This window comes from Cervus canadensis, chromosome 8, assembly GCF_019320065.1.
Source record: "Cervus canadensis isolate Bull #8, Minnesota chromosome 8, ASM1932006v1, whole genome shotgun sequence".
In the NCBI taxonomy this organism is placed as follows: Eukaryota; Metazoa; Chordata; class Mammalia; order Artiodactyla; family Cervidae; genus Cervus; species Cervus canadensis.
In genome coordinates this window covers 90,754,329-90,775,228 of record NC_057393.1, presented here as the reverse complement: position 1 = coordinate 90,775,228, position 20,900 = coordinate 90,754,329, and the positions used below count along the sequence as shown (strand labels likewise).

The window sequence follows — 20,900 nt, the reverse complement described above, 5'->3', positions numbered from 1 at the left end:
AAGAGAGCACTTGGCTCCTACTTTTATAAGTTTTCTTCCCCCTGGGCCTGCCCTATGCAAATTGGGTTCAGCCAGGAGTGCTGTTCTACCTGAAGTCCTCACTCCGGTCCTCGGACCTTTCTTTGACCTTCCTTTGTCTTATTTTTGCGGGCTTTTCCCTTCCTTGTCTTTTAGCCACCACCATTTTGGACTCCTTTTCTCTATTCTAACTACCTAACAACAAACCTACAGGGCTTCCCAGGTGGTGCTAATGGTAAAGAACCAGCCTGCCAGTGTAGGAGACATGAGAAACATGGGTTCAATCCCTGGGTTGGAAAGATTCCCTGGAGGAGGGTATGGCAACCCACTCCACTATTCTTGCCTAGAGAATCCCCATGGACAGAGGAGCCTGGCAGGCTACAGTCCATAGGGTTGCAAAGAGTTGGCCACAACTGAAGTGACTTAGCACACACACACAGGACAAACCAACGGCTAATGTTATATTCAACCATGAAAAGCTGAAAGCATTTCCTCTAAGATCAGGAACAATACAAGGATGTCCACTCTTACCACTTTTATTCAATATAGTATTGGAAGTTCTAGCTATGACAATCAGAGAAGAAAAAAATAAAAATAAAAGGAATTCAAATAGGAAAACAAGAAGTTAAACTGTCATTGTTTGCAGATGACATGATACTATACATAGAAAATCCTCAAGATGTTACCAGAAAACTACTGAAGAAGGAATTCATAGGGCCTGGACTCCATCTCAGGCCTGTCTGTGCTGATCGTGCGCGGCCACCTCTCCAGTGGACTCTGAACTCTGTGCTTAGCGCCTGTGGGAATGACAATGGAAGGATAAGACCCCCCTCTGGGCAGGGGAATCTTGAAGAACAGACACTAATCACCCCTGCCTCCGGACACTAGCTATCAGAATGTAAGCACAGGCTTATCAGTTATTAACTATTTGTTATGTAACTGCGGGCTTATTGATTATTGACTGTTTGAACACATAACACGTGAATGATGGGGTTATTGTAGTTGTATTTACCCTTCCTTTGTTTATGTAAGTCTCAAGGGAATTGGGGTAGTGGGTTTGGACGCGTACACATGGGGTATAAAAGATTTTCACAAATGCTGGTCGGGGTCCTTGGCTAAGAGGAGACTCTGCCTTGGGCCCGCCGGCGTAATAAACTGCACTCCACTATCTGCATTGTCCTTCTGAGTGAGTCTGTTTCCCGGAAAGCGTGGCTATAACACTACTAGAGCTCATCAATGAATTTGGTAAAGTTGCAGGTTACAAAATTAATATACAGAAATCTGTTGCATTTCTATACACTAATGACAAAAGATCAGAAAGAAATTAAGGAAACAATCCCATTTATCAATGCATCAGAAAGAATAAAATACCTAGGAATAAGCCTACCTAAGGAGACAAAAGATCTGTACTCCACAAACTGTAAGACAGTGATGAGAGAGTCAATTCCTACCTAGGCAGGTTGACAAGAAGTCCAGGACCCTATGGAGGAGAAAGGGGTCTGGAATTCTCAAGGAGGAGGAAAGGACAACGCTTTTCCCCCCTCTACCTTCCTTAGTCTTAGTCACATAAAGCGTTTTTTTGTTTTTTTGTTTGTTTGTTTTTCCTTTAAGCCCGGAACTGATGGTTATACAACAAGCAATTCAGTTCAAACTCTGTATTAAGGATTATATAACAACAATGTGTCCTGCTTGAGGACAGTTTCTGCTTCTTGAAAACCTTCTGACTAATCCTGTTATCTTAGAATGTAAATTATGGGAGTGGGTCTAGTAAGATATTTACAACCTTGAGACATTCTTTTGATTGATTGTAATAACCAATTTAAAAAGTATATAACTCCATTGCTTAGACTAGCGAGGGGCACTCTACGTCCCCTTCTGATGTCTGTGTCAGAAGCTTTCTCTGTCCCTCTTCATACTTTAATAAAACTCTGCTACACAAAAGCTCCTGAGTGATCATGCCTGGTCCCTGGTCCTGAATCTTCTTCAGAGATCATGAATCAGACACTCTTCATCATAAGCTATCAGTGATGAAAGAAATAAAAATGACACAAACAGTTGGAAAAATATACCGTGTTATTGTATTGGAAGAATCAATATTGTCAAAAGGGAAATATCATCTGATATTGCTTATATATGGAATCTTAAAAAATGATACAAGTGAACTTATTTATAAAACAGAGAATGAACCTATGGGAAAGTTGAGGCAGGGGGTGGGAATGGGGAGGGATAGTTAGAGAGCTTGGGAATGACAAGTACACACTGCTGTGTTTAAAAGGGATAACCAACAAGGACCTACTTCACAGCACAGGGAACTCTTCTTAATAATATATTGCAACATAAATGGGAAAAGAACTCGAAAAAGAACAGATACTCGTATCTATAACTGAACCATTCTGCTGTGCACTTGAAAGGGACACAACATTGTTAATCAGCTATACAATATACAAAAAAAATTATTTTATACAATACAAAATAAAACAGTTTAAAAATAATAAAATAAAATTTTGCTTCAGTGAACATTTTTTATTTTTAGCAAGAATTTTCCCCTAAAAGGGTTTTTCAAAATAATATATATCCTTCAATGGATTTTGACCAATTTTCAGTCTATAATTTTAATCATTACAATATGCTCCCAAAATTGTATTGAATTAGTAGTTAAATCAAATGGTCACATATCTATAGTCTCTGATGCTTCCTCCTGCATTTTGCATCCTCAGCCTTTAGGGTTCTGAGTTCTATTCCCCTTCCTCTTCTCCCTCCTCATTGACACCTTGCTTCACAGACCTTTCAGGGATAGACTCATTTACGCATGCTGGTATCAGAATATAGCTTTACACCTTTTTTTCCTTTTTACTCTCTGAGGTGTAGGAATCAATAGATTCATCACCCACTCTTTGATACACTCAATGATCCCTCTCCTGTATTCCAGGTGCAAAGAGAATTTAGGAAAGTGAGACCCTCCCTTTGAGGAAGGTATTCCGAGTTGCTGGGGGCAACTAAGGGTTTTTCCTGCTGCCCTGAAGCATGCATTTCTCTGCCTCCAGCCAGGCCATCCCAGCAGACTGCAAGATAGGTGTCCCTATTGAAACATCACTGCAAATCACTCACCTACAGGAAGAAGAAAAACAATCACAGACAAACCCTCATCCACCTTTCCCTCAGGGTCACTGAAGTGGAGGAGTTGCAAAATCTCACTGGCACAGGTCCCAGGAGCCGTGGGGTTTCACCCCACCCCAGCACATCCTCTTGTCACCTACCTTCCCCTGTCCTGGCCTGCAGGGTCCTTTGTGCCGCAAGGAATCACCTCTGGATGTGAAGAATACAAAGTCCTGGTCACAGGGCCATTCACTCACCTCTGCCCTTGGGCAGGGGTATTTCTCCCTAGCCTGAAGTTAGAGCTGCCAGGGCCCCGGTGAGCAGCAGACCGGGAGCACACTCCCCATTCACTTCAAGGTGTGCTCATCCTCTGCTTTAGCTGAGCCCCCATAATGCCCGTCCCCACCATAACCAGACAACCTACCAGGGGACCCTCCTCCTCCCTGCTGGTCTGGACTCGGCGCCTGTCCAGGACCCCAAAACTTAGCTCTCATCTCTTTCCCTCCTCCACGGGCTGGGCTGGGTAGTTGTTTCACAAGTTCGCTTTGGTTCCTGTGCACCACCCACCCCCCACCCCTTTTTTTAAAGGCTTTGCTTTGTTTACTAGGGATGCTTGTCAATATCATAGTGAGAAGCATGTGGAAAAAAGTCCATGAAAAATCCCCACAGCACTATCAAAAAAAAAAGTGAATTAAATGCATCAAAGTCTGCGCTTAGGAATTTTAAAAGAAAATAGTAGAACAGAGAACAAAAGTAAACAGATCCTACCCTTGAGGAAAATCCTGCCCAGGAGAGTGAAAGAGCTGCAGGTGATGGAGAGGGAGATAATCCCACAGCACCTGATCCCTGACCCCAAGGCCACAGTCAAGTCCGAGGCAGCCCTGAGGCTCTGCAGTAAGGAGTTTTGGCTATGGTTCCTTCGAGCCTCTGGGGTTGTGTCTTGTTTTTATCCTTTTCCCTTGCTTGTACATATTTCCTGACTTCTGTACAGGAGACATAAGCTCTCTGAAAAAAATTTAAAGTTATTTTCTAGGATGAACTTTCTTTTGATCTTATTTATATTGCTGGCCCTATTCCAAGCACATTTCACATATTAAACTGTTCTTCAAAAGAGCACTATTCAGATGCTATGATTACTATTACCCCCCTTTTCAGATGGGGAAGAAGAGACACAGAGAGAGTCAGTGATTAGCACAAGCCACACAGCTAGCCAGAATTATGAAGCAAGTGGTCTGGCTTGCTTGGTGAGTTCTTGCTTGGTGAAAAGGGTGGAAATGAGAGAGAATATGGCAATGCGAACTACTCTTTGCCAAGAAAAGGACAAGGATGAAAGGACCAGTCAAGAGGTGAGCCTCAAAACAGTTGTGGTTGTGTTCAATAACCATCCGGCGGCTGTTGACTGCGAGAAAACGTGATGGAAAAGAAGGGATAGAAAAGAGACAATAATGATACTGTACAGGAGACGTAGATGGAAGCATATCGAAAAACATTTTCTTTTACCTGGAAATTGTTTATAGTGAAACTCTACTTCTGAGGACCTTTATGATTAGACTGTAAGAATCACTGAGCTCACAGGTCAGGGTTCCTCTAGCTGTCTAGAAAATGCTCTGTGTCTCTGTCAATCCTGGCTCAAAAGTGATGAAGCCAGGGGCATGTCTTTCCTTAACTCTTCCCGTGAGAGCAATGTCTGGTGTCTTACAGTCCACTATTGGGCCCTGCTGGGTGGGGAATCAGGATGCCGCTAACATTCATAGGAACGCATTTCTTGTGCTTCTGCCTCCACCCAGTATGGAGCATCATTCATGGCCACTGTGTTCTTCCATCTCCCCTCCAGGCTCTGGTCACTACATAAACCACTAATTCTTTTCCAGAAGGAAATGAAAGTAATAGTCATTTCTTTATTTTCACTCACCCAAGGAAGTTATGCAAGGGTCAAATGAGGGCGTCTACAATGTTTTTCTAATGCCTCCATCTAAGACTCACTTTTTTGTTGTTAGCAAGTTAGTGGTTTTTTTCTGGAGTTTTTCTTCCCTGCCTGCTTCCATTTATTCCTTTTTATTCTTTGTCATATTATAGCTGAGTTTGAGGACTTAGTTTATTCATATATATTTTTAAATCAATATGTGATTTTCTCCTCTGAACAATATAAAAAAATAGATTTTTCTTTTGGCAAGAAGGAAGAATGTGATTTATTACTAGAGCTTGATAAAACTACATATATTTGACCATAAAGGATCACATCTATGGTGTTCTAGACTAATAACTTGTCTCAAGTAGAATTCATAGCTTTTGATAAATTAATGATCTTGTTTGACAGTTTAATTAAGTTACCATCCTGAGCTCACAGAAAAGTGGGTTTAGCCTAATGTTTCTTGTATTCCTTTGTCATTCTTAGAAACCAGCAAGTTCCTTTTCCTTTTTAAAGGAGAAAAGCAAATTCTTAGAGGAGGCAATAGATGGCTTTGTCCTGAATCCTGAGGGGCTTACACTTAGAACAGAGTGTCTTGTGACTGAAAGACTCAGGCTGGCTACAGTGGTGAGTGTATGGGGTTGGTGGGAGCCTCTGCGGTTCTATTAGCAGGTGAAGTCTGATCCCTAGAAGAAGATAAGCAAAAGAGAAGAGGACAACATCACAGACACAAATACTCTATGATCATCTGGGTTAGTTCAACATTAAAAAAATTTTATTTTAGTTGAAATATAGTTGATTTACAATGTTGTGTTAATTTCTATTGTATAGCAAAGTGATTCAGTTATCCATGCTGAATATATATATATATATATATATAGTATTTTTAAAATATTATTTTCAATTGTGGTTTATCATCAGATACAGAATATAGTTCTCTGGGCTATACAGTAAGGTCTTGTTGTTTGCCCATTCCATATATAATAGCATACGTCTGCTAACCCCAACCTCCCACTCCATCCCTCCCCCAGCCCCTCCCCCTTGGCCACATAGCTCTGTTCTCTATGTTCATGTTTCTGTTTCCTAGATAAATTCATTTGTGTCATATTTTAGATTCTACATATAAATGATGTCCTGTGGTATTAGTCTTTCTCGTTCACTTGGTGTGATAAGCGCTAGTTGCATCCGTGTTGCTGTAAATGGCATTATTTGGTCCTGTTTATGGCTGAGTAACATTCCATTGTGTATATACATACCAGATCTTCCTTATCCATTCCTCTGTCAATGGGCATTTAAGGTGTCTCCGTGTTAGCCCAGCATTCAGAGGTGGGTCTGGGGAGGGTGCTCAAGACCTTTGTCATATTGAAGAGCAGGAAAGCAAACACATGCCCAGGCAGGCATCACATGGGTGTTTATCAGATGCTCTATTGGCACAGAACTGCTGTGACTGCCTGCTGTGACTGCTATCAGCATCCCCCAACTCTCACCTCAAGCATCAGTGCAACCTAGAGACCCCAGAGGATAAAGGATCCACGGAAAGAGAGCCACTGGCCTCTCTAGAAGGTGTGCTTAGCTTAGAGGAATGGATTATACATAAATATTCAGGAAAGCTAGGGTGGCTGGAAACAATTAAGATTCATTTAATTCAAGGAGAGAATATCTAACAGAGCCCCTGCTACACACCAGGTGGACTGGATGAGGAACACAGGTGTGTTTGCCCTCAAAATGATCACGGTCTCCTCTGGCTGCTTGTCTGCTCCCCTTCTTCCCCATCAAAGGGGATCAGGGGTCCAGTCAGCACCCATCAGAGTTTAACCTAAGATTTCAGAGGTGCAAGGTCTCACTCCTTTATGACTCACAAAGTAAGAATAAAGATGCAGGTGTCAGTGAATGGGTTTCCCAGCATGAGAAGACACATCTGTCATATAAAGCCCAAAGGAGGGGTGGAGGAAGTGAGGTGGGGGGTCAGGGAGTGAAAGCCTGTCTCAGCCTCTAGATTAAGCCTTTCTACACATCGTGGACTTGCCAGTCCCTTGAGCTAGTTGGAATTTCTGAAAGTGTCATCAGCTGGGTCCTGGCTCTTGTTGTTTCTGAAGCTTGAGAGGCAGAGAAGAGCCCTGTGAACACCATGGGGTCCAGAAGAGTTGAGCCTATGAAAACGCCCTGGGCTTTTTGGAGAGAGGAGAGCAGTGGGTCTCATCTGCAGGACAGTCAGCTCAGGAAAGAAAGACTAGAACCAGGAGCAACCCCCACAAATCCCATGTGAGATGCCAGTGCCCCCATGACCCCTTCCCCAGACAGGAGCACTCCCACCCCATGCTTCCACCTCAGAATACTTCCAATCTTACATAAACTGAGATGAAAATTCTGACTCATGCTCCAGGATTCTGGTGACAATTTTGAAAAGTCTGGCCAGGGCTGCCAATATATGTGGCCAGACCTGACTGCCAGTGGAAAAAAACATACTGGTGGTTTAACTAAATTGACCTTTTGGTGATATGGCAAAGTTAATTATTGCTATGGACAACCCAATTACACGTATTGATACAGCCTATAATGAACTCTATTGTCTGTAAGTACCTAGAATTTTAAACAGGTTACTCAACTTTTCTCAGCCCCACTTTTTTCCCTAGATCTTAAGGAGCAAATGGAACATATCTGGCACAATCAGAAAAGTGTATAAGGATCTCCCCTGTAGCATTTTGAATAATAGCAAAACATTGTTACATATGCATCCAAAGGTGTATCTATAGTACATTCAGATACATCATTGAAAAAGATATAGTCTGCACATTGGCATGGAAAGCTGCTTATGATATATGTGTGAAATGGGAATAAAACTAGGTTACGTGATACCAGGAGCCCCATATAAATGTGTGTGTGTGTGTATGTGTGTGTGTGTGTGTGTGTGTGTGTGTGTGTATGTTTACAAATGCAGAGGAGGGTTCACCCACTTCTTAGAGTTATCTCTGGTAAATGTGGGGGAAGGGTGGAAAGAGGTTTATATATATTTCTGTATTGCTTTATTTCTGTTTTACAGCCAGTTTGCGGGCTTTCTTTATAATTTAAAAAGCATGATAAATATATTTACATTTTAGGAAAAATAACTCACTCATTTTTTCATGTGAAGACAGCGCACACAGAGGCTTTACACAGGCCTGGACCTGGGGGAGCGTCTCCCTGACGGCACCTGCTGCTGTCACTACTATGCTGCCTTCCTTTGTGTCCCACTCCATCAACTTTCATCTTTATGGAGACATTACTTTCTTAGTGAAGCTTTCCCCACGCTCCCTGTTTGTATGGCCGACTCTTTCACCACACACACACACATTCTACACCTCTTCCCTGTTTGACTCTGTCCTTGGGACATCACTGCCTCATGTGCTTTATTATTTATTTTTTGCTTTGTGTACCATCTCTTTCCTCCTGTGGGAATGCTAGCTCTAAGAGAGCAGGATACTTGAGTCAACTTTGCTCAAGCCTGCTTCTCTAGTACCTAGAACAGGGCCAGCATGTAGGAAGCCCTCAAAAAATGTTTGTAAAATGACTCACAAGGCATGCCTTAGAATGTCATTGCAAACACGGGATCAGGTCATCTACATGCAATCAAAACTGAGCCAGAAGTGACATAAATATTAGAAATGGCAGATAAGGACTTTAAAAGAGTCACTATAATTTTATTCCATATGTTTAAAGAGTTAAGCAGAGGTAGGAAAGATATTAAAAACATCAAATCAAACTTTATTGTATTTCTCAATAAGCTAAATATCAGTGCAAGATAAATAAGAAAAATGACTACAATTGCAAAAAAAACAGTAATAAAAAGAAAATCTTAGAAGCAGTCAAGTTATTAAAATAGAATTCTATACTCGGAAAAAGTAGCTTTCAAAAATAATAGCAAAATAGAGACTTTTTCAGAACTACAAAAGCTGAAAAAATTTATAACCAGCAGATCTGCATTACAAAACATAGTAAGGGAGTCATTCAGGCTTAAAGAGATAATACCAAATGGAAACAGAAACATGTGCACAGATTGAAGAGCAGTGGAAATGGTAATATGAGTGATGACATAAGGATTTTAAAATTATTTAAATGTCCATTAAAAGTAAGTGATTGTTCAAAAGTCATGACAATGTAGCATGGGGTTTAAAGCATGACAAGGTGGAATACATGACAACAGTCACATAAAGATTGGGGGGAGAGGTACAGGCGTACACTGCTTGCTATAAGATATTATAGGTAAGTTGAATAAAATCACTTGAAGTTAAACTATAATAAGCTATAAATGTATACTTTGAACTCTAAATTCACCACTAAAATGAAGAGTAATTTTAAGTAAACCCAAAAAAAGAGCTAGAAAGGAATAATAAAACTTTTCAATCAATTCAAAAGAAGGCAAGAAAAGAGAAAAAGAGGAAGAAAGAATCAGTGGGTCAAATAGAAAACAAATAGCAAGATGATGGATTTAAAGCTAACCATATAAACAATGACAGTAAATATAAAACAAATGTTCTTTTTAAAATTTTAATAGCATATTTTATTTAACTCAAAATACCCCAACTATCTTAATTTCAGTATGTAATCAATGTAAAAATTACTAATGAGATAACTGGTATTTTTGGTACTAGGTCTTTAAAATACAATGCTGCTGCTGCTGCTGCTAAGTCACTTCAATCATGTTGGACTCTGTGTGACCCCATAGACCGCAGCCCACCAGGCTCCCCCATCCCTGGGATTCTCCAGGCAAGAACACTGGAGTGGGTTGCCATTTCCTTCTCCAATGCATGAAAGTGAAAAGTGAAAGTGAAGTTGCTCAGTCTGACTCCTAGCGACCCCATGGACTGCAGCCTATTAGGCTCCCCAGTCCCTGGGATCCTCCAGGCAAGAACACTGGAGTGGGTTGCCACTGCCTTCTCCGAAAATACAATGCAAATGTTCTTAATATCCCATTGAAAGGTAGAGATTGTCAGAATGACCAACTACACGCTGCCTACAAGAACGTCACTTCAAATACTAATAGCAATTAAGTTAAAATGATGGAAAAAGATTAATGGTGCTCACACTGATGAAAAGAAAGTAATTACTTATATTAATATCACACAAAGTAGATTTCAGAAGAAATAATATTAATTGGGGTAAAGGGGTTATTTCATAACGACAGAGGAAATCAGTTCATCATGAGGAAATTACAATATGAAATATGTATACACATAATAAACGAGCTTTAAAATATATGAATCAAAGATTGATAGAACTACAAGGAGAAACAGATAAATACAGAATGATAGAGATTTCAATATCCTATTCTTGATAACTGATAGAACAGAACTAGAAGAGAGAAAACTAGTAAGGACACGGAAGGTTTTTAAAAATACTAGCAACCAACGATGTAGCTGACATTTATAGAACACTCCATACAAGAGCAGCAGAATATTCATCTTTTTCAAATGCACACAGAATGTGAATCAAGACAGGTAAATGGGCCATAAAACAAATCTCAATTAATATCAAAGGATTTTCATACAAAAGGAGTTTCTGATGATAGTAGAATTAAAACATAAATCAATTAACAAAGGATCACTGGCAAATCTCCCAAAATCTGGAAACTCAGCAACATACTGCAAAATAAGCCAAGGGTCAAAGGAGAAATCATAAGGAAAATTAGAAAGCATTTTGAACTGAATTAATATGAAAGCATAACATGTCCATGTGTAGGATATTGCTAAACAGTACTGAGAAAAAAATTTTTTATACTAATCCAAAATACTAGAAGAGAAGACAGGTCCCAACTCAATGACTTCTGATTTTACATTAAGAAACTCTATGGGGGGAAAGCAAACTAAACAATGGTAGTAGAAGAAAGGAAGCAGCAAATATTAGAGTAGAATCAATGGAATAGAAAACAGACAAGCAATAGAGAAAAACCAGTGGAATGAAAGCGGTTCCTTGCAAAGATAAATGAAATTGATATATCTCAAGACAGAGTGCTCAGGAAAAATGAAAGAGGAGATATAAGTTACTAACATCAGGGATGAGAAGGGGTGATACTCATACAGATTTCACAGATATTCAAAGGTTAACAGAGGAATTGTTATTGTATTCATTTCCTAGGGCTACCATAAAAAAGTATCACAAACTGGACAGCTGAAAACAACAGAAATGCATTCTTTCATGGTTCTGGAAACTAGAAGTCCAAATTCTAGGTATCAACAGGACCATTTTCCCTCTGAGACTGAGTAGAACCCTTCCTGGGCTCTCTTAGCTGCTGGTGGTAGCCAGAGATTCTTGGCAGTCCTTGCCTTGCCGGTTGCCACCCCAGACTTCGCCTGTGTCATCATGTGGCATTTCCCTTATGTCCATGTATCCTTCTTCTTCCAAAGACATTAGTCACATTAGATCTAGGGATCACCCTAATCCAGTGTGACCTCTTCTTAGTTAATTCCATCTGCAAAGAATCCCATTTCCAAATAAGGTCACAGTGGACATGAATTTCAACCTAGCATAATCATGAACAACCTTGAGCCAATAAATTTAACAAGTTAGATGAGATGGTCAAATTCCTTAAAAGATACAAACTGTCAAATGTCACTGAAGAAGAAATAGATAACTTGAGTAGCCACATAGTTATTAGAGAAATTAAAGTTGTAAACAACCCCTTTCCACCCCTCCTCCCCACCCCAAAAAAAAACAGAGAACAGAAAACAAAAATCTCCAGGACCAGATGATGTAGTGATGCCAGTGATGTAGATGATCTGGTGATGCCAATAGATAGTTCATCAGTAAATTATACCAAATATTTTAGAAAGAAATAACACCAAATAACTACAAATGCTTCCAGAATACCAATTCTATAAATTGAAGAGGAAAGATTTCTTCCATTCATTCTGAAGCCAGTCTTGATACCAAGCCCTATACCAAAACCAGGTAAAGAAAACTATTGATAAACATCTTTCATGAATATAGGTGCTAATTTCTCAAGAAAATTTTAGTTAATTAAATCCAAAACATCTAATAAGGATAATTCCTTTGACCACAATTATTATTTTGACTGTAAAATTAATATATAATTATATATATATTATATATAATATTTGAATATAATATAATTTTTGAATATATATATTCAAAAATATTCTGTAATATAATATTTGAAAATCAACCCATATAATTTACCATACTAACAAACTAAAAATGAAAATCCATATGGAAATACCCCAAATCTTAAATAGCCTAAACAGTGTTGACAAAGTAGAACAGAGCTGTAATGGTGTGAAGATAGACAAATAGATCCCTGGACTAGAATAGAGAATCCAGAAATAGAACCACATGTAGTAAACTGATTTTTCATCAAAATACAATGGCAATTCAGTAAAGTACTCTCTTTTCAACAAAAAGTGTCAGAACAATGGATACACATATGCAAAAAAGTTCTTCAATCCATATTTTGTGCTAATATATAAAAATTGTACTAAATATAAAAATTAATGCAAAATACTTCATAAACCTAAATGCAAAGCCTATAACTATAAAAATTCTAGAAGACAACAGAGGAGAAACCTTTGACATCTTGAGTAAGGCAAAGATATTTTGGATGCAACACCAAAAACACAGCACATAAAAAATTAATGAACTGGACTTCATCGAAATCAAAAACTTCTGTTCTTCCAATGGTATCATGGACTGGAATGAAATATTTGCAGATAATATATGTGATAAAGGACTAGTATGCACAACATATTAAGAATTCTCTTGGTCCTCTGTAATCACCTATATGGGAACGGAGTCTAGAAGAGAACAGATATACACATATGTGCGGCTGATTCACCGCTGTACAACAGGAACTAACACAACCTTGTAAATCAGCTATACACCAATAAAAAAGTATTAAAAATAATTCTCAAAACTCAATAATAAGAAAGCAAACAACATAAAACTTAAAATGGGAAGAAGATTTTAACAGACACTTCATCAAAAAGGATACACACATATCAAAGTAAAAAAATGCTCAACATCATTAGTCGTTAGGAAAATGCAAATTGGAACCACAACAGGAAACCACTAAACACCCGTTAAGATGGTTAGAGATTGCACACGTGTTGGTAAAAATGAGCAGGAACTAGGATTCTCATAGCTTAATATTGGCAATGTGAAATGCAACATCTAACTTTGAAATAAGTTTTACAGTTTCTTAGAAAGTTCGTCATTTGATCCAGCCATTCTCTTCCTAGGTATTCACTCAAAAGAAATGCATGAGTTCATGCAGATATGTGTACAAAAAAGTCCTCAGAAGATTTATTTATAACCATCCCAAACTGGAGACATTCCAACTGTCCACCAACAGGTGAGAAGACGAAGTATGTCACTGCATACTCTTCGGCAGTGAGGAGGAATTAGGCATGATTCCAGTTACGTAAAATTATGTAAAACTGAAGAAAATGCAAACTAATTCATAGTGCCCAATAGCAGACCAGTGGGTGCCTAGGGTGGGGGAGGGGTGGGGAAGGAGTAGGGAGGGGTAGGCATAGGAGGTGGATTGCCAAGAGGCATGAGAAAACTTGATGGTGGCTCAGCCTCTTGATGGTTGTCATGATTACATAGGTGTTTACATAGATCAAGATAATAAATTTTATCAGTTAAATATAGGTAGTTTATTTTGTCAGTTATACCTCTATTAAGCTATTTCTATTTTAAAGTCTCAAAACTTTGACCACATATTTTAAGCAATACAAATAATTATATATATAAATCCTAGCATGTATTTTTTAAATGCTAGTTATGATGTCTTTAGTAAATACTGTTCTTCTGCCATCTTTCTATTTATTTACCTCTTTGGGAGGAATTAACTAATATGCAAATTGCATAGATATTAAATGTATAACCCTTTCATGGATCACAGCACTTGTCATGGAAAAGGTGCTTGCATAACTCAGTGAAGTTATAAGCCATGCCATCAGGGCCACCCAAGATGGATGGATCATAGTGAAGAATTCTGACAAAACGTGGTACACTGGAGGAGGAAATGGCAACCCACTCCAGTATTCTTGTCTGGAGATTGCCATGGACACTGTGGAAAGGCAAAAATAAATGGGACCAGAGGAGAGCCCTCTGGGTCACAAAGCGTCCAATATGCTACTGGGGAAGAGCAGAAGGCAATTACTAATAGCTCTGGAAAGAATGAAATGACTGGGCCGAAGCAGAAATGACTCTCAGTTGTGGATGTGTCTGGTGGTGAAAGTAAAGTCCAATGCTATAAAGAGCAATATTGCATAGGAACCTGGAAAGTTAGGTCCATGAATCAAGGTAAATTGGGCAGGGCCAAGCAGGAGAGGGCAAGAGTGAACATAGACATCTTAGGAATCAGTGAACAAAAATGGGTGGGAATGGGTGGATTTAATTCAGATGACCATTATATCTACTACTGTGAGCAAGAATCCCATAGAAGAAATGGAGTAGCCCTCCCAGTCAACAAAAGAGTCAGAAATGCAATACTTGGGTGCATTCTTAAAAATGACAGAATGACCTCAGCTGGCTTCCAAGGGAAACCATTCAACATCACAATTAATCTAAGTCTGTACCCCAGATACTGATGATGAAGAAGCTGAAGTTGACTTGCTATGTGACTTGCTAAGTGACTTCTATAACACCATCTAGAACTAACACCAAAAAAAGATATCCTTGATTCAGGTGGCAAAAAAACACATGAAAAGATGCTCAACATTGCTCATTATTAGAGAAATGCAAATCAAAACCACAATGAGATATCACCTCCCACACAGAATGGCCATCATTAAAAAGTCTACAAACTAAATGCTGGAGAGGAGTGGAGAAAAGGGAACCCTATTGCACTGTTGTGAGAATATAAGTTGATACAGCCAGTGTGGAATATGGTATGAAGATTCCTTAAAAAACTAGGAATAAAACCATCACATGACCCAGAAATCCCACTCCTAGGCATATACCCTGAGGAAACCAAAATTGGAAAAGACACAAGTATCCCACTGTTCATTGCAGCACTATTTACAATAGCTAGAACATAGAAGCAACCTAGATGTCCATTGACAGATGAATGGATAAGGATGTTTTGGTACCTATACACAATGGAATATTCAGCTCACTCAGTCATATCCGACTGTTTGCGACCCCATGAATCGCAGCACGCCAGGCCTCCCTGTCCATCACCAACTCCCAGAGTTTACTCAAACTCATGTCCATCAAGCCGGTGATGCCATCCAACCATCTCATCCTCTGTTGTTCCCTTCTCCTCCTGCCCCCAATCCCTCCCAGCATCAGGGTCTTTTCCAACGAGTCAACTCTTCACATGAGGTGGCCAAAGTATTGGAGTTTCAGCTTCAGCATCAGTCCTTCCAGTGAACACCCAGGACTGATCTCCTTTAGGATGGACTGGTTGGATGTCTTTGCAGTCCAAGGGACTCTCAAGAATCTTCTGCAACATCACAGTTCAGAAGCATCAATTCTTCGGCGCTCAGCCTTCTTCACAGTCCAACTCTCACATCCATACGTGACCACTGGAAAAACCATAGCCTTGACCAGACAGACGTCTGTTGGCAAAGTAATGTCTCTGCTTTTTAATATGCTATCTAGGTTGGTCATAACATTCCTTCCAAAGAGTAACCGTCTTTTATTTTCATGGCTGCAATCACCATCTGCAGTGATTTTGGAGCCCCAAAAAATAAAGTCTGACACTGTTTCCACTGTTTCCCCATCTATTTGCCATGAAGTGATGCGACCAGATGCCATGCTCTTAGTTTTCTGAATGTTGAGCTTTAAGCCAACTTTTTCACTCTCCTCTTTCACTTTCATCAAGAGGCTTTTTTAGTTCCTCTTCACTTTCTGCCATGAGGGTGGTGTCATCTGCATATCTGAGGTTATTGATATTTCTCCCGGCAATCTTGATTCCAGCTTGTGCTTCTTCCAGCTCAGCGTTTCTCATGATGTACTCTGCATAGAAGTTAAATAAGCAGGGTGACAATATACAGCCTTGATGTACCCCTTTTCCTATTTGGAACCTGTTTGTTGGTCCATGTCCAGTTCTAACTGTTGTTTCCTGACCTGCATATAGGTTTCTCAAGAGGTGGGTCAGGTGGTCTGGTATTCCCATCTCTTTCAGAATTTTCCACAGTTTATTGTGATCTACACAGTCAAAGGCTTTGGCATAGTCAATAAAGCAGAAATAGATGTTTTTCTGGAACTCTCTTGCTTTTTCGATGATCCAGTGGATGTTGGCAATTTGATCTCTGGTTCCTCTGCCTTTTTTAAAACCAGCTTGAACATCTGGAAGTTCATGGCTCACATATTGCTGAAGTCTGGCTTGGAGAATTTTGAGCATTACTTTACTAGCGTGTGCTGCTGCTGCTGAGTCGCTTCAGTCGTGTCCGACTCTGCACGACCCCATCGATGGGAGCCCACCAGGCACCCCCATCCTTGGGATTCTCCAAGCAAGAACACTAGAGTGGGTTGCCACTTCCTTCTCCAGTGTATGAAAATGAAAAGTGAAGGTGAAGTTGCTCAGTCGTGTCTGACTCAGCGACCCCATGGACTGCAGCCTACCAGGCTCCTCCTCCATGGGATTTTCCAAGCAAGAGTACTGGAGTGGGGTGTCATTGCCTTCTCCTACTAGTGTGTGAGATGAGTGCAACTGTGCAATAGTTTGAGCATTCTTTGGGATTGCCTTTCTTTGGGATAGGAATGAAAACTGACCTTTTCCAGTCCTGTGGCCATTGCTGAGTTTTCCAAATTTGATGGCATATTGAGTGCAGCACTTTCACAGCATCATCTTTCAGGATTTGAAATAGCTCCACTGGAATTCCATCACTTCCACTAGCTTTGTTCGCAGTGATGCTTTCTAAGGCCCACCTGAATTCACATTCCAGGATGTCTGGCTCTAGGTGAGTGATCACACCATCGTGATTATCTGGGTTGTGAAGATCTTTTTTGTACAATTCTTCTGTGTATTCTTGCCACCTCTTCTTAATATCTTCTGCTTCTGTTAGGTCCATACCATTTCTCTCCTTTATAGAACCCATCTTTGCAAGAAATGTTCCCTTGGAATCTCTAATTTTCTTGAAGAGATCTCTAGTCTTTCCCATGCTGTTATTTTCCTCTGTTTCTTTGCATTGATCGCTGAGGATGGCTACCTTATCTCTCCTTGCTATTCTTTGAAACTCTGTATTCAAATGGGAATATCTTTCCTTTTCTCCTTTGCTTTTCACCTCTATTCTTTTCACAGCTATTTGTAAGGCCTCCTCAGACAACCATTTTTCCTTTTTGCATTTCTTTTCCATGGGGATGGTCTTGATCCCTGTCTCCTGTACAATGTCACGAACCTCCATCCATAGTTCATCAGGCACTCTGTCTATCAGATCTAGTCCCTTAAATCTATTTCTCACTTCCACTGTATAGTCAAAAGGATTTGATTTAGGTCATACCTGAATGGTCTAGTGGTTTTCCCTACTTTCTTCAATTTAAGTCTGAATTTGGCAATAAGGAATTCATGATCTGAGCCACAGTCAGCTCCCAGTCTTGTTTTTACTGACTGTATAGAGCTTCTCCATCTTTGGCTGCAAAGAATATAATCAATCTGATTTCGGTGTTGACCATCTGGTGATGTCCAAGTGTAGAGTCTTCTCTTGTATTGTTGGAGGAGGATGTTTGCTATGACCAGTGTGTTCTCTTGGCAAAACTCTATTAGCCTTTGTCCTGCTTCATTCCATACTCCAAGGCCAAATTTGCCTGTTACTCCAGGTGTTTCTTGACTTCCTAGTTTTGCATTGAATTCCCCTATAATGAAAAGGACATCTTTTTTGGGTGTTAGTTCTAGAAGGTCTTGTAGGTCTTCATAGAAACATTCAACTTCAGCTTCTTCAGTGTTACTGGTTGGGGCATAGGCTTGGATTACCATGATATTGAATAGTTTGCCTTGGAAACAAACAGAGATCATTCTGTCATTTTTGAGATTGCATCCAAGCACTGCATTTTTGACTCTTTTGTTGACGATAATGGCTACTCCATTTCTTCTAAGGGATTCCTGCCCACAGCAGTAGATATAATGGTCATCTGAGTTAAGTTCACCCATTCCAGTCCATTTTAGTTTACTGATTCCTAGAATGTCAACATTCACTCTTGCCATCTCCTGTTTGACCACTTCCAATTTGCCTTGATTCATGGACCTAACATTCCAGGTTCCTATGCAATATTGCTCTTTACAGCTTTGGACCTTGCTTCTATCTCCAGTCACATCCACAACTGGGTGTTGTTTTTGCTTTGGCTCTATCCCTTCTTTCTTTCTGGAGTTATTTCTCCACTGATCTGCAGTAGCATATTGGGCACCTACCGACCTGGGGAGTTCCTCTTTCAGTATCCTATCATTTTGCCTTTTCATACTGTTCATGGGGTTCTCAAGGCAAGAATACTGAAGTGGTTTGCCATTTCCTTCTCCAGTGGACCACATTCTGTCAGACCTCTCCACCATGACCCGACCGTCTTGGGTGGTCGCACAGGGCATGGCTTAGTTTCATTGAGTTAGACATGACTGTGGTCCGTGTGATCAGATTGGCTAGTTTTCTGTGATTATGGTTTCAGAGTGCCTGCCCTCTGATGCTCTCTTGCAACACCTACCGTCTTACTTGGGTTTCTCTTACCTTGGACGTGGGGTATCTCTTCACAGCTGCTCCAGCAAAGCGCAGCCGCTGCTCCTTACCTTGGACGAGGGGTATCTTCTCACGGCCGCCCCTCCTGACCTTGATCGTGGTCCTCTCGGCCCTCCTGCACCTGCGCAGCCACTGCTCAGCCATAAAAAGGAATGCATTTGAGTCAGTTCTAATGAGTTGGATGAACCTAGAGCCTATTATACAGAGTGAAGTAAGTCAGAAAGAGAAAGATAAATATATACTAATGCATATGTACGGAATTTAGAAAGATGGTACTGAAGAATTTACTTGCAGGGCAGCAATGGAGAAACAGATGTAGAGAACAGACTATGGATACGGGGAGAGGGGAGGAGAGGGTGAGATGTATGGAGAGAGTAACATGGAAACTTACATTACCATATGTTAAATAGATAGCCAATGGGAATTTGCTGTATGTCTCAAGAAACTCAAACAGGTGCTCTGTATCAAACTAGAGGGATGGGATGGGGAGGGAGAAGGGAGGGAGGTTCAAAATGGAGGGATATTACCTATACCTATGGCTGATTCATGTTGAGATTTGACAGAAAACAACAAAATTCTGTGAAGCAATTATCCTTCAATTAAAAATGAATAATTTTTTTAAAAAAGGTGTCCTTTTTAACATAGGGGACTGGAATGCAAAAGTAGAAAGTCAAGAAATACCTGGAGTAACAGGCAAATTTGGCCTTGGAGTACAAAATGAGGGAGGGCAAAGGCTAACAGAGTTTTGTAAAGCGAATACCCTGGTCATAGCAAACACCCTCTTCCAATAACCCAAGAGACGACGCTACACATGGACATCACCAGATGGTCAATACGGAAATCAGATTGATTATGTTCTTTGCAGGCAAAGATGGAGAAACTCTATACAGTCATCAAAGACAAGAACTGGAGTTGACTGTGGCTCAGATCATCAGCTCCTTATTGCAAGATGAAGGCTTAAATTGAAGAAAGTAGGGAAAACCACTAGACCATTCAGGTATGACCTAAATCAGACCCCTTGTGATTATATAGTAGAGGTGACAAATAGACTCAAGTGATTAGATTTGATAGACTGCCTAAAGAACTATGGATGGAGGTTTGTAACTTTGTACAGAAAGGAAGAAAATGAAGTAGCTCAGTCATGTCTGACTCTTTGCGACCCCATGGACTGTAGCCTGTCAGTCTACAGAAATCCATGGGGATTTTCCAGGCAAGAATACTGGAATAGGTTGCCATTTCCTTCTCCAGTGGATTTTCCCGACCCAGGAATTGAACCCGGGTCTACCCACATTATAGGCAGACGCTTCACCGTCTGAGCAACCAGGGAAGGCAATGACCAAAACCATCTTCAAGAAAAAGAAATGCAAGAAGGCAAAGTGGTTGTCTGAGGAGACTTTACAAATAGCTGAGGAAAGAAGAGAAGTGGAAGGCAAAGGAGAAAGGGAAAGATATGGTGAACCGAATGCAGGGTTCCAGAGATTACAAGGAGAGATAAGAAGGCCTTCTTAAATGAACAATGCAAAGAAATAGAAGAAAGCAATAGAATGGGGAAAGCCAGAGATCTCTTAAAAACTGGAGATTTTACCAAGAGAACATTTCATGCAAGGATGGGCACAATAAAGGACAGAAACAGTAAGGGCCTAACAGAAATAGAAGAGATTAAGAAGAGGTGGCAAGAAGAACTATATAAGGAAGGTCTTAATGACCTGAGTAACCACAGTGGTATGTCACTCACCTACAGGCAAACATCCTGGAGTGTGAAGTCAAGTGGGCCTTAAGAAGGATCACTACGAACAAAGCTAGTGGAGGTGATGGAATTCCAGCAGAGCTACTTCAAATCCTAAAAGATGATGCTGTTAAAGTGCTGCCCTCAACATTTCAGCAAATTTGGAAAGCTCAGCAGTGGCCACAGGACTGGAAAATGTCAGTTTTCATTCCAATCCCAAAGAAGAGCAATGCCAAAGATTGTTCAAACTATTTTACAACTGCACTCATTTCACATACTAACAAGGTTACACTCAAAATCCTTCAAGCTAGACTTCAGCAGTACACGCACCAAGAACTTCCAGCTGTACAAGCTGGATTTAGAAAAGGCAGAGGAACCAGGGATCAAACTGCCAACATTCGTTGGATCATGGAGAAAGCAAGGGAGGTCCAGAAAAACATCTACGTCTGCTTCATTGACTATGCGAAAGCCTTTGACTGTATGG

General features: G+C 40.3%; 1 long non-coding RNA gene across 1 annotated transcript; it reads left to right on the top strand.

The window, feature by feature from the left end:
• The first annotated feature begins 6,907 nt into the window (after positions 1–6,907).
• Positions 6,908–20,538, top strand: LOC122446570. Its single transcript, XR_006270921.1, has 3 exons — positions 6,908–6,917; positions 10,553–10,554; positions 20,402–20,538. It is a non-coding gene; the product is annotated as an uncharacterized LOC122446570 (long non-coding RNA).
• Positions 20,539–20,900: the final 362 nt, after the last annotated feature.